The 18,686-nt window shown below is 36.9% G+C and overlaps 1 long non-coding RNA gene across 2 annotated transcripts; it reads left to right on the top strand.

Annotated features, from left to right (window-relative positions):
* The first annotated feature begins 1,460 nt into the window (after positions 1-1,460).
* LOC102148594 (uncharacterized) lies at positions 1,461-18,390 on the top strand. Of its 2 annotated transcripts, XR_290044.4 has the most exons (4): positions 1,461-1,672; positions 11,185-11,291; positions 12,460-12,564; positions 18,157-18,390. It is a non-coding gene; the product is annotated as an uncharacterized lncRNA (long non-coding RNA). The 2 variants fall into 2 exon arrangements; XR_011437039.1 differs by lacking the exons at positions 11,185-11,291; positions 12,460-12,564 and having other exon boundaries at positions 1,466-1,672.
* Positions 18,391-18,686: the final 296 nt, after the last annotated feature.

Below are 18,686 nucleotides of genomic sequence, written 5' to 3'. Positions count from 1 at the left end.
TGGTGTTACAGCACGGGGACCAGAGAAGCCAGGCACAGGTTTTTATTCTCCACTGCCTATAAGAGTTGTGGCAGGACACACTTTCTCCTATAAGGAACCACCAATGTGTGCACAGAGGCACAGTGTGGAGTCTTGGCTGGGGTCTTTCATGTTTTGCTATTATGTAGATAATTCTGCTACAGACTAGGTTCAAAGGCAGAGTGCTGGGGGGCGGGGGAGTCTCAAGGAGACCATATGAAAATAAAATATCACTGTTATCAGTATAATGCTAAAAAGCTGTTGAGAATCATCCCTAAATGAGTAACTCACCTTTGTTGGTCCATTTGTCCAAGTTTCAAAGTCCCTCTAGAATCTTCCCGATTTTGCTCACTTTGCAGAACACCATTTTATACAGAGTATATTGTTATCTGAGGGAGTTCGGTTTGTTCAGATCTTGGTCACAATGTAAGCAGAACTCCAATTTGTTCAAACTCATGTGGCCAGTAAGCAGCAAAATTAAGATTAGTGCATTAGTTCTGATAACATAGTGCACTAATTTTTTCAAATATTGCTTTCTAATTTTATTACTGAGTATTATAGAGCAAGATTTTAATTTTCTGCATTGATAAAGAGAAATTTCTAATAAAGTGGTCTCTGACCATATCACTTACCCATCTACTCAGCTTTCCTACTCATTTAAGATGTATTTAGAAACAAATTGGTGGTGTCACTAAGACACTAGTTCACACCATTAAATCGTATGTACCCAAATTACTCTATTATATTACAATAGCCACTATTTGTTAACAAAGCTGTGATAGGAGTGGTATCCTGAGCAATTCCTATGTATTGTTCCACTTCATCCTCAAATGTCCTATAAATAGGTAACTTTTATTATTTCTATTTCATAGGTGAGAAAACTGAAGCAATACGGGTTAAGTAACTTTTTGGATAACTTGCCTCTGGTAAGCATCAGAGTGACAATTGAATCCCAAAGACTGGGACTTAAGTACGAAAAAGGAAAAAAAAAGTCAACCTCAAAACACAAAAAGAATATTAACTTCCGCAGTTAGCATCTATATTTACTAACGAATCATGATAGAAAGAAACGTTTGTTTCCCACCAAGTATATGTATAAGCTCACAAGCATTCTGCTGTTGTATTTGCCACTCACAGAACGTGTTCATGATACTAAATCGTAAAATCTGTAAACCAATACCATTATTGGGTTTATATTTTGGGTTAAACTGTTGACATGTTCAAACATTATAAACGTCAATAATCATGTTACAAGAAGATAACTACTGGTGTGGAAACAACACTTACATGTGGCCATGGGTAATGGGAGAGGGTCAGAAATACAGTATCAAATCCCTGCAACACAGCATGAGCTGGATGCTGCATATTAAAGGGCAAAAATAAGGTAGAGTGATGAAAACAAGAAGAAGCTGGGTGTCCAAGGTAACTGTTGCCATGTCAACACATCATAAACAGATTGCCCTCCTTGGAGTAAGTTCAAGGAATTTTCTGTCGCTCCTGCCCACGGATTTGAACGTTCAGAATGAATTAAGTCTAAGCAATTTTTAGAAAACTTCTACATCCTAGAAGTCAATGGCTACCAAACTGTGAGAAACAGGAAGCAGCGCTCTAGGCCTCACAATCTATACAGAAAATGGAAGTTGAATATTATGAGGTAAATGAAATATGGAATAAGATTAAGAAGTAGACGTTATTCATTTAAATGTGATTTTGAAGTTTAAAAATGATGTAAGAAATAGCTAAAGTTAGGCAAATATTGAAGCTCCATCCCAGGACATATGGTATATCAATATTATATATTAATAGGAATGGCAATAACATCTCATGATAATGGTTAAAATCGCTTAGGAGGCTGAGAATGACGCCTTGTCCTACAGTGACCTAGAGAGATGCACTTCCACATGTTGTTATTGAACAAAGGGTCATTATTTGGCCAACAATGTTAATACACCTGTAAAGTAGTGACATGCCTTAGAATGAGCATTGTTATCTTTGATCATTCAGACACACATTTGGAACCTTTTGGGTCCCCCATAATTGCTTTATAAAGCCCCAATACAATAATCTTTTAAAGATGACTTAAAGGAGAATTCTAAGTTCTAACTGGCAGATATACATAATTACTTCTGGGGGTCCCATACCCTGTCTTCCCAAATAATATTTTCATTTCAGCCCCTCAGGAAAGGCTTAGAAAATCAAGAATTTCTCTGTAAGGAATGAAATCTCCTTTAATATTTTTTTAAAAGGCAAATAAATCAAAAACTAAGAAGGATCAATTTTCGTCTTATGTAACTCATATCATCGTGTTTAGATCTATCGCCACAGAGGAATAAGGCAGAAAATCAACATTAGGATAAAGAATTCTTTTACTCTATTTTTCCTATTAAAAGCAGGGCTTTCCTAATTTCATATCTTTAATGAAAAGAAAAGTTAACTGGAACTTATTAGGTATGAAAATTAGAAAAATAGACAATTAGGCAATTGTGTGATATCTCAGAACAAGTTATGCAAAGGAGACCACGCAGGTACAGTGTGGAGAAGAACTGGTTATAAGCACTTTAGGCCCATTTCCTCCAGTTGAGCACTGTAACACAAATTTATCAAATGTTCTTCTTTAGAAGTAAAGAATATTTAGTAACTTAAACAGAGAAAATAGAATTTTAATAATTACATAGACATTTTTCAGAAAACGTTAAAAACGAACGAATTTTAAAATTTGTAAAAATACGTGTATTCTTCTTAATAATGTTAAAAGAAACATTGTGAATAAATGACAATTATTCACTGTAACTGAAGTGAAGAATAGATTTCCTATAAGGGTAAATCTAACATTTGTTCTATATTTTATCTTGTTTGGTAATAAAAAATTGCGGAAAATGATTCTATCTGATTGGAGGTTGTTGTAAAGTTATTTCACATTATTCTAGGATGTAATTAGTTCCCCTAACATACAGGTTTGTTTTCAAATTCAATAATTATTTTTATTAAAATTTTGAGTTTTTTTAAAACTTAAATATCTAGTATTTTCAGTTCTTTAAAACTCAACATACCTTAAAAAATGAAATTAGAACTTCAGAAGATATGTCTCCCCAGTGCACAAATTTTACTCTGGGGAATGACTCCAAGACGCTGTGGAAGATACTTCTGGTTAGATAACAATGCATCCTGGAGGTTTTACTTTCTCTCAGAGTAGATGACACCCATCACTGGGACTAGAGCGCCACAATCTATCTAAATAGAGACAAAGCTGTGAAATCGCTCAGTAGCCAGGACAGATCGTCTATGGTAATGAGATAGTGACAGTTCTGCATGTAGAATAGGTTGGAAGCTACTGTTAAATTGTACTTTTAGTAGAGCAACAATTTATGAATCTATCTTGAAAAGAACATCTGAAATAAATAAATGTTCAGATCGTGTGGTTAATCTTCTTTAAGATGAAAACTTAGCTTGTTTGAACAATTCAGGCTAATTTATTTACCATATATTCTACTTTCTTGACTGAGTACACTTAATATTTAATTTTTTGTTGGTTCATCAGAGACACGGTTATAAGCACTAGTTTGTTTGTCTTAAGATAATAGTGATTTCATGGGATTTTAAAATGCTTCCAGATCCTAATGACCCTCATTGGGGCTTTTAAAAAAGTTTATTATGCACAAGTGAATGCAAATATGTTTACTGATGATTTATATCCAAACATTTCAATAGGTTCAGGAGATTAGAAAACGAAGAATACATATTTACCCTTAATAAACTTATGTAGTGCTTTGAAGGATATAAGATTTCAACACAAGCAGAAAGCAATGCACAAAATATTATTTCATGAAATCATAAACAAAGCTACAATTGAGGATATGTGGAGACTTTAGCTAAAGCGTAGAAAGGAAGAAAAAACAGAAATATAGTTTGGGCATCAAAACCATGCAAGTGTACAGATTGTTATGATAACGTAGAGAGAGAAGTAGATCAAAAGGAAAATAGAAACCCATAGGATCTGATTAAATTAAGGAATGAGGACACGAGGAGTACCTGCAAAAAGAATTGATAAACAGAAGGCTTGAGCAATGTAAGGTCACAGAAGACAAGAATATTTGAAAGAGGAAATAAAAGTCAATAATGTTTAACATGGCAGAGACTTCCAGATGAATGGAATCTGGCAAAGAGCAGTTTGGTGGTCAGAAAGAGTTTAGGATTCTTTAGTTTTTATTAAGGTTATTGGAGGGGCATGTGAAACACCGAGAATTACTTCGGAATGAGGAAGTGAAATGAAAGAGACATGATGAATTTTACCTCTGAATTTAACATTGTTCATCACTTTGACAGGTTCTAATTTAACATAAGTACAGTAACACTAACATACTAGGAGGTTTATTGTGAGAATTAGGTGGGAAATAGAGAAAACACCAAAAATATGTTAGGTGTTTGATAAACACCAATGAATTTCTTTGCTAGTAAATGATGTGCCTTCTATCATGAAAATGGCATTTTAAAAAGCTAAGATCTTTTGCAAAAATTGTAGGTGTCTGTTCAAAATCTCAAGGGTCTATTCTGCTCCTTGAAAATCTTTTGTTTTTAAAAGGCTAAGAATTTATGATTGCGTTAAAAGGGTAATAATACTTTTTGGTGTGTTCTTATTGTTGTTTATATATAGAGAGAGAGAGATAGATAGATTTATAGATTTAAAAAAAATTGAAAAGGAGATTTAAGTAGGCATGTAATTATGAGAGGGAGAGTTTGAAGATCTGTGACACTAAAGAAATACAAAATAACGTGAAATCTCAAAAAGGGCAAGAGAGCACGGAATAAAGGAAGAATTCATTTAGAGTTGACCAGCAAGTGACACTTCTTTCACTGTGGGCAAAGAAAAAAAAGAAAATTTGTCTCCAATATTGCCCTAGATTCTGTTTCCATATGCCTTCTTATTTCTCATAACCACTTTTAAAATAATTTGATAGTCTAATCATGGTCCTTATCACACCACTTTTCCTCTACTTTCAACAGATGTCCTTGTTCCTTATTTCTCACAGAACTAAGTTTCCTGCCTGTATTAGTCAGCAGTTGCTGCATAACAACATGCCCCCCAAACACAGAGGTGGGCAGCAATAAGCAGTCATTCTCATGCCCATAGGTCTATATGTCAGCTATGGTGACTCTAAGGATTAATTGAAATGGCTTTACTTTGGTCTGCTTATGTATAGGTCAGCTGAGGCCACTCTGTCCCATAAATCTTATTCAGGAGTCTAAACTAGAGGTTCAGGGCTTACCTGTGCTATGGGTTTCTCATTACATGAGCCAGAAGCTCCAAGAGGAGCCTGCAGAAACATGTGATACATCTGAAGGTCTATGCTTGGATTTTGTACTCTGTTTCCATTGCCATTTCGTTTGACCAAAATAAGCGTTATGGTCAAATCCAAAATCAGTGAGCTTAGAAGTATACTGTACCCACAGTGGGAGGTAGGAGGGAGTGAATATTTGCTGAATCAGAGTCTACTCTCTTCTTCACAAATATTCCACATGTCCTCTTGCATGTAAAACACACGTACTCCTATTCTAACACCACTAATAGACTTACCTGTTACAGCAGCATCACTTTAAGACAAGAATCTCATCCTCTACCTCCTGTTCAGCTGTACATCCTCTTGATTTGAAGACTTCGGAACCAAAGAGACAAATCATTTACTCTCCACACACCCAACTTACAGTAGTGAAACAAGCAAGGATATCCACAATAAATATTTTCATTCTACAAGAAGGATAAGCAGCAGAAGTAGTGAACGGTCCACAGGAATTCTAAATTCCTTCTGGGCAAATGTTGCCAGACGCCTTAACCCGGAGGCTGGAGGATGTTCCTTGAATCAATGCCAGATTTGCTCCTTGGAAGTGGCTACCTGTTCTCCATTCATCTCTACCACTCTTGGTACTACTCTCTGGGAGGTCCTTCTTTATCTATAATCCTACTTCGCTCCTTTTAAAGCAGTACTCCTTGCTGGTTAGGCAGCTTTCGCAGGCTGCTTCTTGTCTCTAGAAAGCTGGTGGCTCTCAGGTATTTTTCCATTGAAATAGACTGTCTCATTTGTTCCAGGCTGGTGGAGATATTGGTAATATAGCTTCCTGTAAGCTGTGGATGTCATGATACCACTGATGATATCACAACCAATACATGATGCCAGTGAACTCCAACTGACAAACGACAGAACCAGAAGCTTTTGGATTCTTATTGTTTGTTTGTTTATGAACATGCTGCTTTTTTTCTGCAGACATAATTATAGTTCTTTTTACTTATCAGGCTTCTATAGGACCACATCCTTCTACTTTTTAGTGGCTCCTTGTCCAGCTCAAAGAATGTACTAGAGGCCACTTTAATTCACTTAGAGATCTTAACAAAGGGTTTTACATTCTTATCCAGTGCTCTGAATTTTTGTCTTTCTCCTGAAGGTATGTTGTAATGATTATGCCTTTGATTTTAACCCTGCAATTTATGGTTTCTATATGTTCCCTTCAAGTTCTGATTGCAAACTACCCAGCTCTCTTCTGGACTCATTTTTCCCCTCTGCAGTATCTTACCAAAGGCAACTAGTATCATCTACCTAATGCTACTCAAAACTTTCTTTCTCAATACTACAGTTTCATTAGATATTTGTTTAATCTTCCAAGTTATCACAGGCAAGTGTTTTATCAAATATTTTGCTATTACATGCCATGGTTCACTATTTATCATGCCTCTAATAAAAGTTTCTTTGTTATCTATTAGCCAGTCTCAAAGCTAAAGTCATCCACTTTAGGTGTCTCATAATGTAGCATCCTCATTCTAGCTACCAATTAATTTATTACTCAGCTGTTGTTACATAACAAAACACCCCAAAATTCAGTGGCATACAACAATAACTATTTATTTTCAATGAGAACCCTCAGTTATTCTCAAAAGCTATTTATTCATACAGGTATTCAGGTTGATTGAGGGACTCTGCTCTGTCTGATTTTTGGGCTCAGGCTAGAGGGGCAGAAGCTACATGGGGTATAGTCTTCAGGGTGGAGGTCAAAAGTTTCCAGAGTGTTGAGGAGAAACACTTGATACTTATTAAAACCTACATTTGGAACTCATGTTCTGCTTCTGGTGGCCAACACATTTGTCATATGGTAAAGTATCAGTGAGGTATGGAAATAGACTTTGCCTACAGTGGGACAGGAAATGAGGTGACTATTTGCTGAACAGTCATGCAGACATTCACACCTCCTCACTTATTCTCATGTTCCCTGATCCTCACCCATTTCCTTCTTTCAGCTACCACAATGGGATGGGTGCTTCCATCTTCACTCTGATTCCAACCTCCTTCTTCTCTTTCTAGGATACCTTGTCATTCTGCCCACTTTGTAATACTTTCGTTACCTGCTCTGCCAGCAATTTCAGACTTAACCCTTATTTTTAAGTAACTTTCATTTTAGTAAAAGTTCTCCCTTGACACTCTATCCCCTCTGATTGATCTGGACTCTTGAAACCTAAACCAAGTATCCCCCAAAGATACACACACAAACACAAATACACATCCATATGTACAATACCATGAGTTCCTTTTAATTAGGGACTATATTTCTCATCTATTTTTGATAAAGCCAGGAGCCATGCATAGTATACGTCACATAGTAGACAATCAACAAATATTAAACAGAGGTTAAATGGAATTTAACAAGACGGTGAGCTACTTTGTAGTTGAATAAGTGGACTACATGGTGGGGAAAACTTTTCTATCTATTCTCATAGTCAAAGTGCTTTCATTTCTTGTCAATGTCTTGACCATTGAGCAGGCTCACTCAGGCTTGATTTACTTATTTGATCAGCTGTGAGCCAGACTGCTCGATCATCAGGCCTATTTCGCTCCCTTGTGAGATGTGACTCAGGGGCTAACAGCTCTCCTGAGTAAAGGTTGTATGTGGGGCTTGGGCAGGGATGCTTGAACTCCATGTCCCCTGATTTGCTGTAGTCTCTGTGACTACTGTGTTTGGGGATGTGTGTGTTTCTCATCCTTCGAGCCAGCACCTATCAAATAGTAAACCCTGAGTGAGTAAATGAATCCCTGGATGTTCCTGGCTGATACTCTGTTTCCAGATAATATGATTGTCAGATGAGTGTCCTCTGCACGTACGTGGGATTATGGCGTGTACTTTTCGTTCTGGCATAAAACACACTCCAGATACGAAACATTAGTTTCTCTTTCAAATTATATTCATTTTAAAACTGCAAAATAGAAAATAATGTATGAAGTTAAGCAAAATTGAAAATGGGTTATAATTTTTTTTCTAAAAGAATTTATTTTTGAACACGTTTGTTAACAAGCTTTCACTGCCCTGAAATAGAATTCCCCTCAGTCTGTGCTATATTGGCGATACCGACTGCCATTATCATAATGAGCTGAGGTGTAAATTTTATTTATTAGTATTTTGAAATAAAAGTTAGAAACCTATAAGGAAAAGAAAAAGCAACAACTATAATATTTCTCTTTTGTGCAGATGGAGGTTGAAAGGAGAGCCTTTGGTCTTCTTACCAGACAAATTAATCATAACTTTCTCTGCAAAGAATAGCTTTTTTGGCCCATTATTGGTTTACAATAAAATATAGGAAAGCAATTGGATGTCAGGATAGTCCCCACTGAGGCAAACATACTTGTCTATTCTGTTTCTGGGTACAAAATTGATGATGCTCTGCAATAGATGTTTGCTTATCAGAAAGAGTCTGAATTGGAAACTGGAAGCTGGTTGAAAATTCTTAAGAAAAATAACAGCAAAATATCTTCATAAGTCAGATTATTTGATCAAAATCATTGCGCTTAAAGAGCATTCATGAATCTCTATTTTAACTTAAATCACATTCCTAAAAGACTTTCCCAAAATTTCTTTCAAAATTTTTACCTACACACACACACACACACACACACACACACACACACACACAGCTTACATAATGGGGGGGATACTTCAGCATTTGAACATAGATCACTGCAAACTAGGGTTGTGAGTTTTCCAATATATACTGAGTGGGTAATTAATTTCTGTCAGAGGATGGAAATTAGCTTTTTTTTTTCAGGACGATTAGCCCTAAGCTAACATCTGCTGCCAATCCTCCTCTCTTTTGCTGAGGAAGACTGGCCCTGAGCTAACATCTGTACCCATCTTCCTCTATTTTATATGTGGTACATCTGCCACAGCATGGCGTGACAAACCGTGTGTTACGTCCGCACTCGGGATCCAAACTGGCGAACCCCAGGCTGCCAAAGCAGAATGTGTGACCTTAACCTCTGTGCCACCGGGCTGGACCCTGAATTTAGTTATTTTAAGAAAGAGAATTTCATAAAATAATCAGTTGTAAGCTGCATTTTTAAAGGAGGTGAGTGAAAAAGTCAAACAAGTGAGAATACTCATATGATTGTCAATGAAAATTTTTCCCCAATGTAAAAAGTACAGAGGCTAAAATATATATATTAAACTATTTAAAAATAATATATTCATAATTCCATTCAATTAAAGGAAGGTATACATATTACTGTTGAGTAAAAAGTATTAATTTTAATACATATTATAAATTTTCTTAAAATCCAAACTATCAAAAACTTGGAACCAAAAAATTTTTGAAGAAGATCATTTGAAAAATCCTAATCGATAGACCCAATTGGCTGACTGGTAGTAAAAATCTAACCAAAAATACCAAATAGAGGGTTGAGAACTAACTTTTGTAGGGGACCTGAGATACATTAGATATATAGTAATTTTCTGTGAATTACTGACTTAATACTCACAACAGGTGAAGTAGGCTCAATTATCCCCAACTTACAAATGAGAAACTGTGGCTCAGAAGTTGAAGCTGGGAGGACTCTAACTCTCACGTATAAATAAGCAGCAGAAACAGGATTGAAATCAAAGAACTCTGACTCCAAAGGCTTTCTTTTCAGCAATATATTGTCTCCCTGATAACATATTTTGCCTTGCAGAGATCTCATAGGAATAAAAATATTAAGAAATGTTAACCATCATGTACCCTTAATTTTTTCTGTATATTGGTTGAACAACTAATTAGAGATGTGTGGCAGACATCAAAGCATAAGAATTTTTAGAGGGAATCAGAAACTCAAGTTAGACATAGAGATATAAATAGATATCAGAGAACATTTATATGCACATAGTAGTTGAAATCATGCATTTCAGATATAAGGCCCCCAGAGGTCAGAGTCATGGCTGGATCAGAGAGATAATGATGAGTAGGGCAGAAGAAAGATTGTTTAAAATAAGGAGTATTAAAAGTGTTTATCTCTCAGAAATAATAATAAAGAAAAAGTGGAGAAAGAAACATTACCAAAGCTGGACAGTTGCAAGAAGTTCTTCCACAAAGAGGAGCATTATTTACTAGTCTACTTTATATTTTATGTTTTCCTTGAACTCTTAGGGTGACCAGTTTCAGTTGTTGTCCCAGCCTTAGGGAGTGTGGGTGTGTAGTGAGGAAGCATCAGGTGGACGTTTCCCTTGTTTTCCCCTCCACTCAGATTGAGGCAGAGACGATCAGCTCAGTAGCCCTCGTGGTGGAGAGCTCTGCTGACCGGCACCAGGCCTTTGCGAGACTCAGCTCTATGCAGTGGTCTGCAATTCTGCCACTCATCCTGCACTGGCTTTAGAAATATGAGCTGTCAGCCTCATAAAACCAGCAAGATCTAGAACCTTAGGGCCAGGGAGAGATGCACCAGTCTTGATACTACTGTGTTTGTGTGTGCACTTGTCATTTCAAGTCTCAAAAAAATATCTCCTGATAGGGCACTACCTCAGTCTTTTTCTTTTTGCATAATATGCTTCCAGATATGTTTATCTTGTCTATGGATTCAGATATCAACTCTACGGTAATTAATCACAAAATTAAATCTGTGAAGCATGAAGAACATACCTCTATATGCACACTGGATACTCCTGTCTCAAATTCAGCGTGTGCAAAATATGGTCCAACATACTAGCTCTATGCAATCAAATTATCTAACTTCTCTGTGCCTCAAATTCTTCGTCTATAAAATTAGGATGAAATAACCCTTCCTTATATCATTGTTCTAGAAGCAAATGGATTGTTACATATAATGAATGTACTTAAAACAGTGACTGGCATATAATAAATAGTAAATTTTATTTTTTCCCCAGGAGAGACACACATCATTTCTGCTTATAGTTCATTGACGAGAAGTAGTTACATGATCTTACCTTACAGCAAGAGGCAGGGGCACGATGGGAACATACATAGACACTTGGTAAGCATTAAATGTCTATGTCCCAATGAAAACATGACCATTCACTCAGAGAGCCAAGATGGAAACTGCTGGCTTCTCCCCTTCCCTCTTCATCTAGATATTTACTTCAACTAAGTCCTCTCATTTCCCTCCTTACAACGTCTCTGCGATGAGCTTCTTCATCTAAACTGCTGCTTCTGTTCAAGTAGACAGACTTTTACATTGTATTCTGTCTGATCTGACTCTGGCTATCGGCACTATAATCTATCCACCTCAGTACTTTCAGAGTTATCATTATAAAGATATGAGTAAGGGATTTCTTTGTCTAGAAGAGTTGAGTTTTCTCACATTTCTTATGATTGGCACAGTCTCCTTCTGGACATTGGTGGTTTTGAAGGAGAGGAAAGAACACTCTGGGTGGTCTTGTACCAGCAATTAAATGCTCTGACCTGGGAGTGATACTTCCTGATTTCCATTCACGACTCATTGTTCAAAGCTGGCTTACAAGGCCCTTAAAAATCTAAAAATCCTAATTTTCCTGGCCTACTTTCTGTTCCCTTCTATTATGACCTCTGCATTCTAGTTTTTTCATATTTATTTCATTAAATATTTATTGTATACATACTATGAACAGACATCATATACTTCCACGTGGACAGTCATCTTTTCATGCTTTATTCATGTTCTTATCTTGTCAAATAATATATTTTCCTTCTCGTCTAAGACCGTAAAAATATTCTTGAAGTCATGATTTAAATATACGCATGTAGGAGTACCCAAATATCCATTGTATACCCACCCAAAGCTAAATAAATCTCATAGCATATTGTTCACCTCTTGGTACAGTGTTAATACCTGAATTACCACAGCTATTGATTACTCTATCCTGCATTATAGACTGTTAGCCCCTTATGGGTAAGGAACTGTTATAATTCATCTTTGTATCCCCAAAACTTGGCACAAATTAGGTACTTAAAGTTGCGAATTAAACTAAAAGTTTGGCAACAATTCTATAGAGTAAATGCTGGAAGGAACAGTTCAAAATTGAAGTGCTAATTCTAATGCTTTTTCACAATTTGATTTTCACTCCATAAATCTCTACCATGTGAGTAAACTGTAGCAGATGTATTGGCTCAGGCAGTTCAATATCCATTCCACCCTTTTTCTAATATTCTTTCTTATAATGCAGATGCTGAATCACCAAAACAGAACAAAACAGGAATACAAGATTCCTTGTTATGATTTGGATTCCTCAGATCAGGCACACTTGGATAAGACTTGAATTCAAAACTGAGTTAAGTGAAAAGAGAAGCAATGAACAGGCATCCATTTGTGCATGTGTGTGTGTGTATGTGTAGTATAGCACAGGTGTTGTGATTATGAAGGAAGCATCAGTAGTAGTGAATTCCTGATATGGCAAGAAGTTTCCTGATTATGGCAGGAAAAGCAGTCCCTTTGGAAGCCTAGTTATATTGTTGGCTTGGAAATTATTCTTGGGATCTCAACCTAGAGTCTATTTCTATTGCCTCCCAATAATTCAGTAAGAAATTAAGTTCATTATAATACATTATTTTCTGTGTATGTTAGCTTGAGTGAGTCCTGTCTTTGCTACAAATCTATAACTAATACAGCAGTTTGTGCCTGGTAATAAGCCTCAAGGAAATGGGCATCTGGTATTGAGTATCTGGCCTGGTTGTGTTTGAAGACAATGGGAATCTTGCTAACATAAGAATAAAGAACACTGTTATTCCATCACATGCTGTATCAAAGCAGCAAATTAAATGATTATCAGTAGCCTCCTGGGAGAAAGTGTTTATTGAATGAGAACATTTGATCAGCTGATTAACTGCTACAATATACCTTATGACAAAAATGAAGAATGAATGAGTTCTGGAGTGAGTGAACTGCTTCAGCTGTGCTGGAGAGTGCAGAAAAGGAAAAGGACAAGCCCAAGTTTTAAAGTCCTACTCAAAACAGCATCCCAGGTCCAGAGAATTTCTCTGAGTGCCCCAAAAGAATTATAATCTCTTATGCAGTGAGGGCATAGGCTTAGCACCCATGATAATCAGTGTATTAATCAGAATGGCTAAGCTGTTCTGCATTAAAAAACAAACCCCCAAAATCTAAGTAGCTCAAAATAAAATAGTTTAAACTCCCTGTCCATTGCTGGTGAGGGAGAGGCTTCTTCATAGCCTCGAAAGGACACACACTGTTGATGCAGCAGCTACCTTCTTGAACATAGTGGCTATGCTAGTTGTAAAGAAAGTCTGGAATGTCTTGTATCAGAAATTAAATACTCTATCCTTGAAGTTGTGCATACAAGTCAACTCACAACTGACTGAACATAAACAATAATATGGTTCTACCCCCCCCAAAGGAGTTAGTAATTGCCATCATAGGACATGTCTAGAGAATCAAAAATGAAATAGTCACTGAATATTGGTGAACAGTGGTAACAATTACCACAATTGCACAGAGAGTCTAATGCTATTGATTGCTACATTAAGGTGTTGGAAACCTTTATAGTCTTGACAAATGTCTAATGAGAAAATTAATGTGTTTATTGGAAAATAATGAGCCCTCAAAAATTAGAATTGGAAGATTTCAGTGGATTCAGTTGACTCGGAAGTCCTGGGATGCCCAATGAGCTTTCCTTGCCCATAGAAGTAGCTTTTTCTCCCAAGTGATGAGGCTAATTTTGATTTGCCTTAAGACCTGGGATAATGTTACCTCAAGGAGATACCTGCTCTCTAGCCTTATCATTAATACTCCTGCACTGTATGTACCTCTGTAGAGAGGGATCTTAGGATGACCTGGAGATAAAGTTTATTCATCATAGTCGATTTTGAACTGAGGAAAATGTATGGGAGTTAATTACAAATATGCTAGACGAAGGTGGAAAGAACACAATTTTAGTTTGGGATAAATATGTTTATAAGGCTGCACTTCCCAGAGAATATGAATATTATTTCTAACAGAGACATCTGAAAATCTCTCTGTTTTGTTGGTTGGTTTCTTAAACATGGGCCCAAATATGATTTATACTAAATTGTCAAAATGCCAACATTTCCAAAGTAAAACATCAAAGAAGGGATCCTAACACCTCCACGAGTTAACAATGTTGGAGTGGCTTAGTCATGTATGATTAATTTATATATCCACTGACTATGACTCCTGAGAGAACACAAGGGAGATTCCTTTCACCAACTCATTGAGAAATGCATTGGTGAGGAAGTCATAGTATACTATTTTCTATTCTTTTAGTAGGATGAGGAGGGTTGTATCGATTTGGGTCTGATTTTAATGAGTATGATGAGATCTCAGAATTCGGAGGCCAAGTGGAAACATTGAATGGACAGAAACAAGGGCATCATGGTTTTCATAATAAGTAACAAAAGAGCCGTCAGAATTTGTGACTGATGGTTCATGGAATACCAAAGATTAACATAGATGGGCAGTCCACTAAGGTCTTACTTTAATTTTTATACTTATAACTACTATCTTTATAATTTCAAATTTTACATTGTATTTATTATAAAAAGTATATTATTTATAACTAGAAATATTCTAAAGGTTATAGAAGTCTCTGAATTCAGTGCATCAACCTCTATGGCACTGGCTCTGCCAGTCCACCCACATTTGTGCATGCCCACTGGTCCTATGACCAGTTGATTGAGAAATTTAAAAAAAGAATTTGGTTTACAAACAGTTATTCATTATATACTAGAAGTAGTTAAAAGAGTGCCTGTAATGCTGCAACAGCCCACTGTTTGGAAAGGAGAGGGGAGAAAGTTCTGCCATTCAGCAGCAATTCGAATGAGGCACATTGCTGTCACAATGCATGGAAGGAACATGGCTGCAAGTATGAAGTAATATATGTTCAAAAACAATAGGCGATAGTTTGGCTAGATGGTCAGGGCATAACAGAGAAAAATATTAAAAAATAGGTAGATTACAAAGAGGTTTGAGGAAGAGGTAAGTTTGTGAACTTCTCAAAATCGACCCAGAGTGAGAGGATATTTGTGTGTTATATGCTTCTCTTGGTAGGAGAAGCTCTAAGTCAGGTGAGTAAGATGGCCTCTTTTTTAATGATATTACTTGGCTTCTTTTCCAAGGCATCCCACACTCGCTTAAAGGGGTCAGGGCAAAAGTGCTCATGTTGTTGGGGACAGAAATTATGGATGAGTGCACTCACACTGCTTTGCTCTTCACAATCCAGCTATGCCACTCGGTGTGTCCAACGCCAGCAGCCATGAGGAACATGGAGGGCTCCAAATAGCAATATATCTCTAGAGGACCAGTTAGTTAACTTGGGGCTTGTCAAATATGGAAAGTTTTCTTACTTGAAGAGACACCTATTGTGGTTTATGCATCTCTCCCTGCCATGTTTCTGCCAACAATGCTACCATAAACTTAACATCAGGATTCAACATCAGGATATTCCACTTCTGAGTGAATGAACTCGTTTCCCAGACAAAGTAATGAGGCAGCTGGTTTATACCCATAGAACTCACCAGTCTTACTCTACCACCTATAAGTAACTACTTGTATGCACTCTTAAAGACTCTGTTATTGCGATGGTTACAAACAAAACTTTGAAAGCATGATGTCCTAGAGGTGACAGAATATTCTGCAAATCAGTGACCAATATATGAGGCTGGGCTAGTTCTCTCATACTCAGAGCACATGGAACTGGAATCAAGTAAATTAGAAGTAGCATTTCTTTTTTTCTTTTTCTTTTTCTTTTTTTTTTTTTTTTAAAGATTGGCACCTGGCTAACAACTGTTGCCAATCTTTTTTTTTTTTTTTTTCTGCTTTATCTCCCCAACCCCCCCTGTACACAGTTGTATATCTTAGTTGCACGTCCTTCTAGTTGTGGGATGTGGGACACCACCTCAATGTGGCCTAACGAGCGGTGCCATGTCCGCGCCCAGGATGCGAACCCTGGGCCGCTGCAGCAGGGCACGCGAACTTAACCACTTGGCCACAGAGCCAGCCCCTGAAGTAGCATTTCTTATACCTAGTGAGTAATTCACAATATATTTTCTCCTTTTCCTTGCATAACAGAGTTCTGTTAGTTTAGAGTTCTTAGATAAATGCCTCCACTAGATAAAGCCATAGTGATGCCGTTGAATTTGTCATTGAGATCTCTAGCTGGTCATTTTGGGCTCCTCATGCTGCTAGACCAACAAACCAAAAAAGGGGACTAATACTACGTTATCTGGGATAACTGATTATGATTATCATGGGCAAATGGGTTGTTTTAACACAATGAGGGGAGGAGGAGTGTTTCATGTACTGCCATGACAAGTGTTATTAGTGAAAGATGGGAGTAACCACACATATGCAGGAGCATCAAAAGTCAGATCCTTTACGAATAAAGTTTTAGGCCACCTGAACAGTAAAACATACTTAAGAGTAAGGGCCAGTCCGGTGGTGTAGTGGTCAAGTTTGTGCACTGTGCTTCAGCAGCCCGGGGGTTCACAAGTTCAGAACCCCGGGCCCGGACCTGCACACTGGTAATCAAAGCATGTTGTGACAGGCATCCTACATATAAGATAGAGGAAGATGGACACAGATGTTAGCTCAGGGCTAATCTTCCTCACCAAAAAAAATACTGAAGAATAGAGGTAGTAACTGTGAACAAAGGAAATACAGAATGAATGGAGGAAGGAACAAGTTGAAAATCTAATTATTACCTAATACAAATATAGAGCCTAAGGCAGCTATCCTTATATTCTTCCTTTATGCCTTCATGTTAACCAAATTTCTTTTATTTCTCTCTCTTTGTCAAACTATTGTAGATAGGATATATTAGTGTTACTTTTATCCACAAGGTAAATATCATGGCTATCATGATGGCATTCTAATTAAACTAAGAAACAAATGAACATCAGGCAGACTGTGCTTTTAGAGTAAAATCGGGATACTATTTCATTTGTATGAAAGATGTTGTATTTATTAGGAAGGTACCTGTTGTTACCAACTATTGCTGTTTAGAAATTTAAGGGTGGAAGTGGGTTATTGAGTGGCAAGTGTTGGACTGTAGTAGATATACAATATTGATTTGATAATGATCCATTCTAACTACTTTCTAAGAAAATTCCTACAACAAGGGGCTCAAAAGCCAAAAAATTTATTTTCTAATCTTCCTTGAACATAGAATTTCAAATATGATCTTGGTCCTGCAAATCAGATAGACTTGAGCAAAACTTACATTTAGAATTAAATTCTGTGGGAAAAGGGGCAGGGCTTGAGGCATCCATTTTCGCACGTGAGAATTACGTCAGAGGTGATGCGGAGCTGCAGCAGTGACTTCCTGTTGCTAAACTACCTTTCTCACCAATCGTAGAAGGAACAGAGGCTTTCTTGGCAACCTGGCTCTGGAGCATATTTTTGGTAATAGTTCCTGAAAGATCAGGATAGAGACAGTTTTTTCAGCCCCTCCCAAACTCCTGTATGTATTTACTGCTGCAGAATAAATCCTTTCCTGCTAACATAAAATAGAGCGAATTCTCTTCTCTTCAACTGAATTCTAAATCATTTATTAACTGAACGTGTAATACCAACTACAGTAATCCCGAGGCAGGAGGGATGAGGGCACATGCGTGTGGTGATGGATGGTAATTAGCTTTTGGGTGGTCCACGTGATGTAGTCTACACAGAAATCAAAATATAATGATGCACACCTGAAATTTGTATAATTTTATAAACCAGTGTTACCTCAATAAAAAAAGAAAGTGTATTAATGATATTGTTATTATGATATAAAATGTGTGTGTGTGTGTATATATATATATATATATATATTTTGGTGAGAAAGATTGTTTCTGAGCTAACATCTGTGCCAATCTTCTTCTATTTTCTATGTGGGATGCTGCCACAGCATGGCTGGATGAGCGGTTTGGAGGTCAGCACCTGGGATCTGAACCCGTGAACCCCAGGCTGCCAAAGAGGAGAGCATGAATTTAAACCACTGTATTACCGGACCAGCCCGAAGTACAATATGTTTTAAAAGAACCACGATATGACCTTATATTGAACTTTAAAAATATCTGACGTTGTCTTTTCTATGCCTAACAGAAATTTTACCATGAATAAAATAATGACATTCATGGAATGAGAGTTAACGTTTTTTGAGTGCTGCTCCTGTGCCAAGGATGAAACTAGACACATCAATGGTACGGAATAGAAAGAACTGTCCTTGTTATATAGATAAGAAATTTGAAAGCCAAAGAGCTTAAATAGAGTTCAAAAGTCACACAGCAGAAAAACTAGACTTATTACAAGCCATGTCTATTTGACTTTTAAGTCTATGGTCTTCCTTTGCATCATACATTTTCTTTGCTTCCTTCTCCATTTTGTGCTCTTATTATGTTTAAACCCATAGAATCGAAATTGTAAACTCATAAACAG

This window comes from Equus caballus, chromosome 3, assembly GCF_041296265.1.
Source record: "Equus caballus isolate H_3958 breed thoroughbred chromosome 3, TB-T2T, whole genome shotgun sequence".
NCBI classification, from domain to species: domain Eukaryota; kingdom Metazoa; phylum Chordata; class Mammalia; order Perissodactyla; family Equidae; genus Equus; species Equus caballus.
Note: the sequence above shows the minus strand (reverse complement) of the source record. Positions and strands in the feature narration are given on the sequence as shown.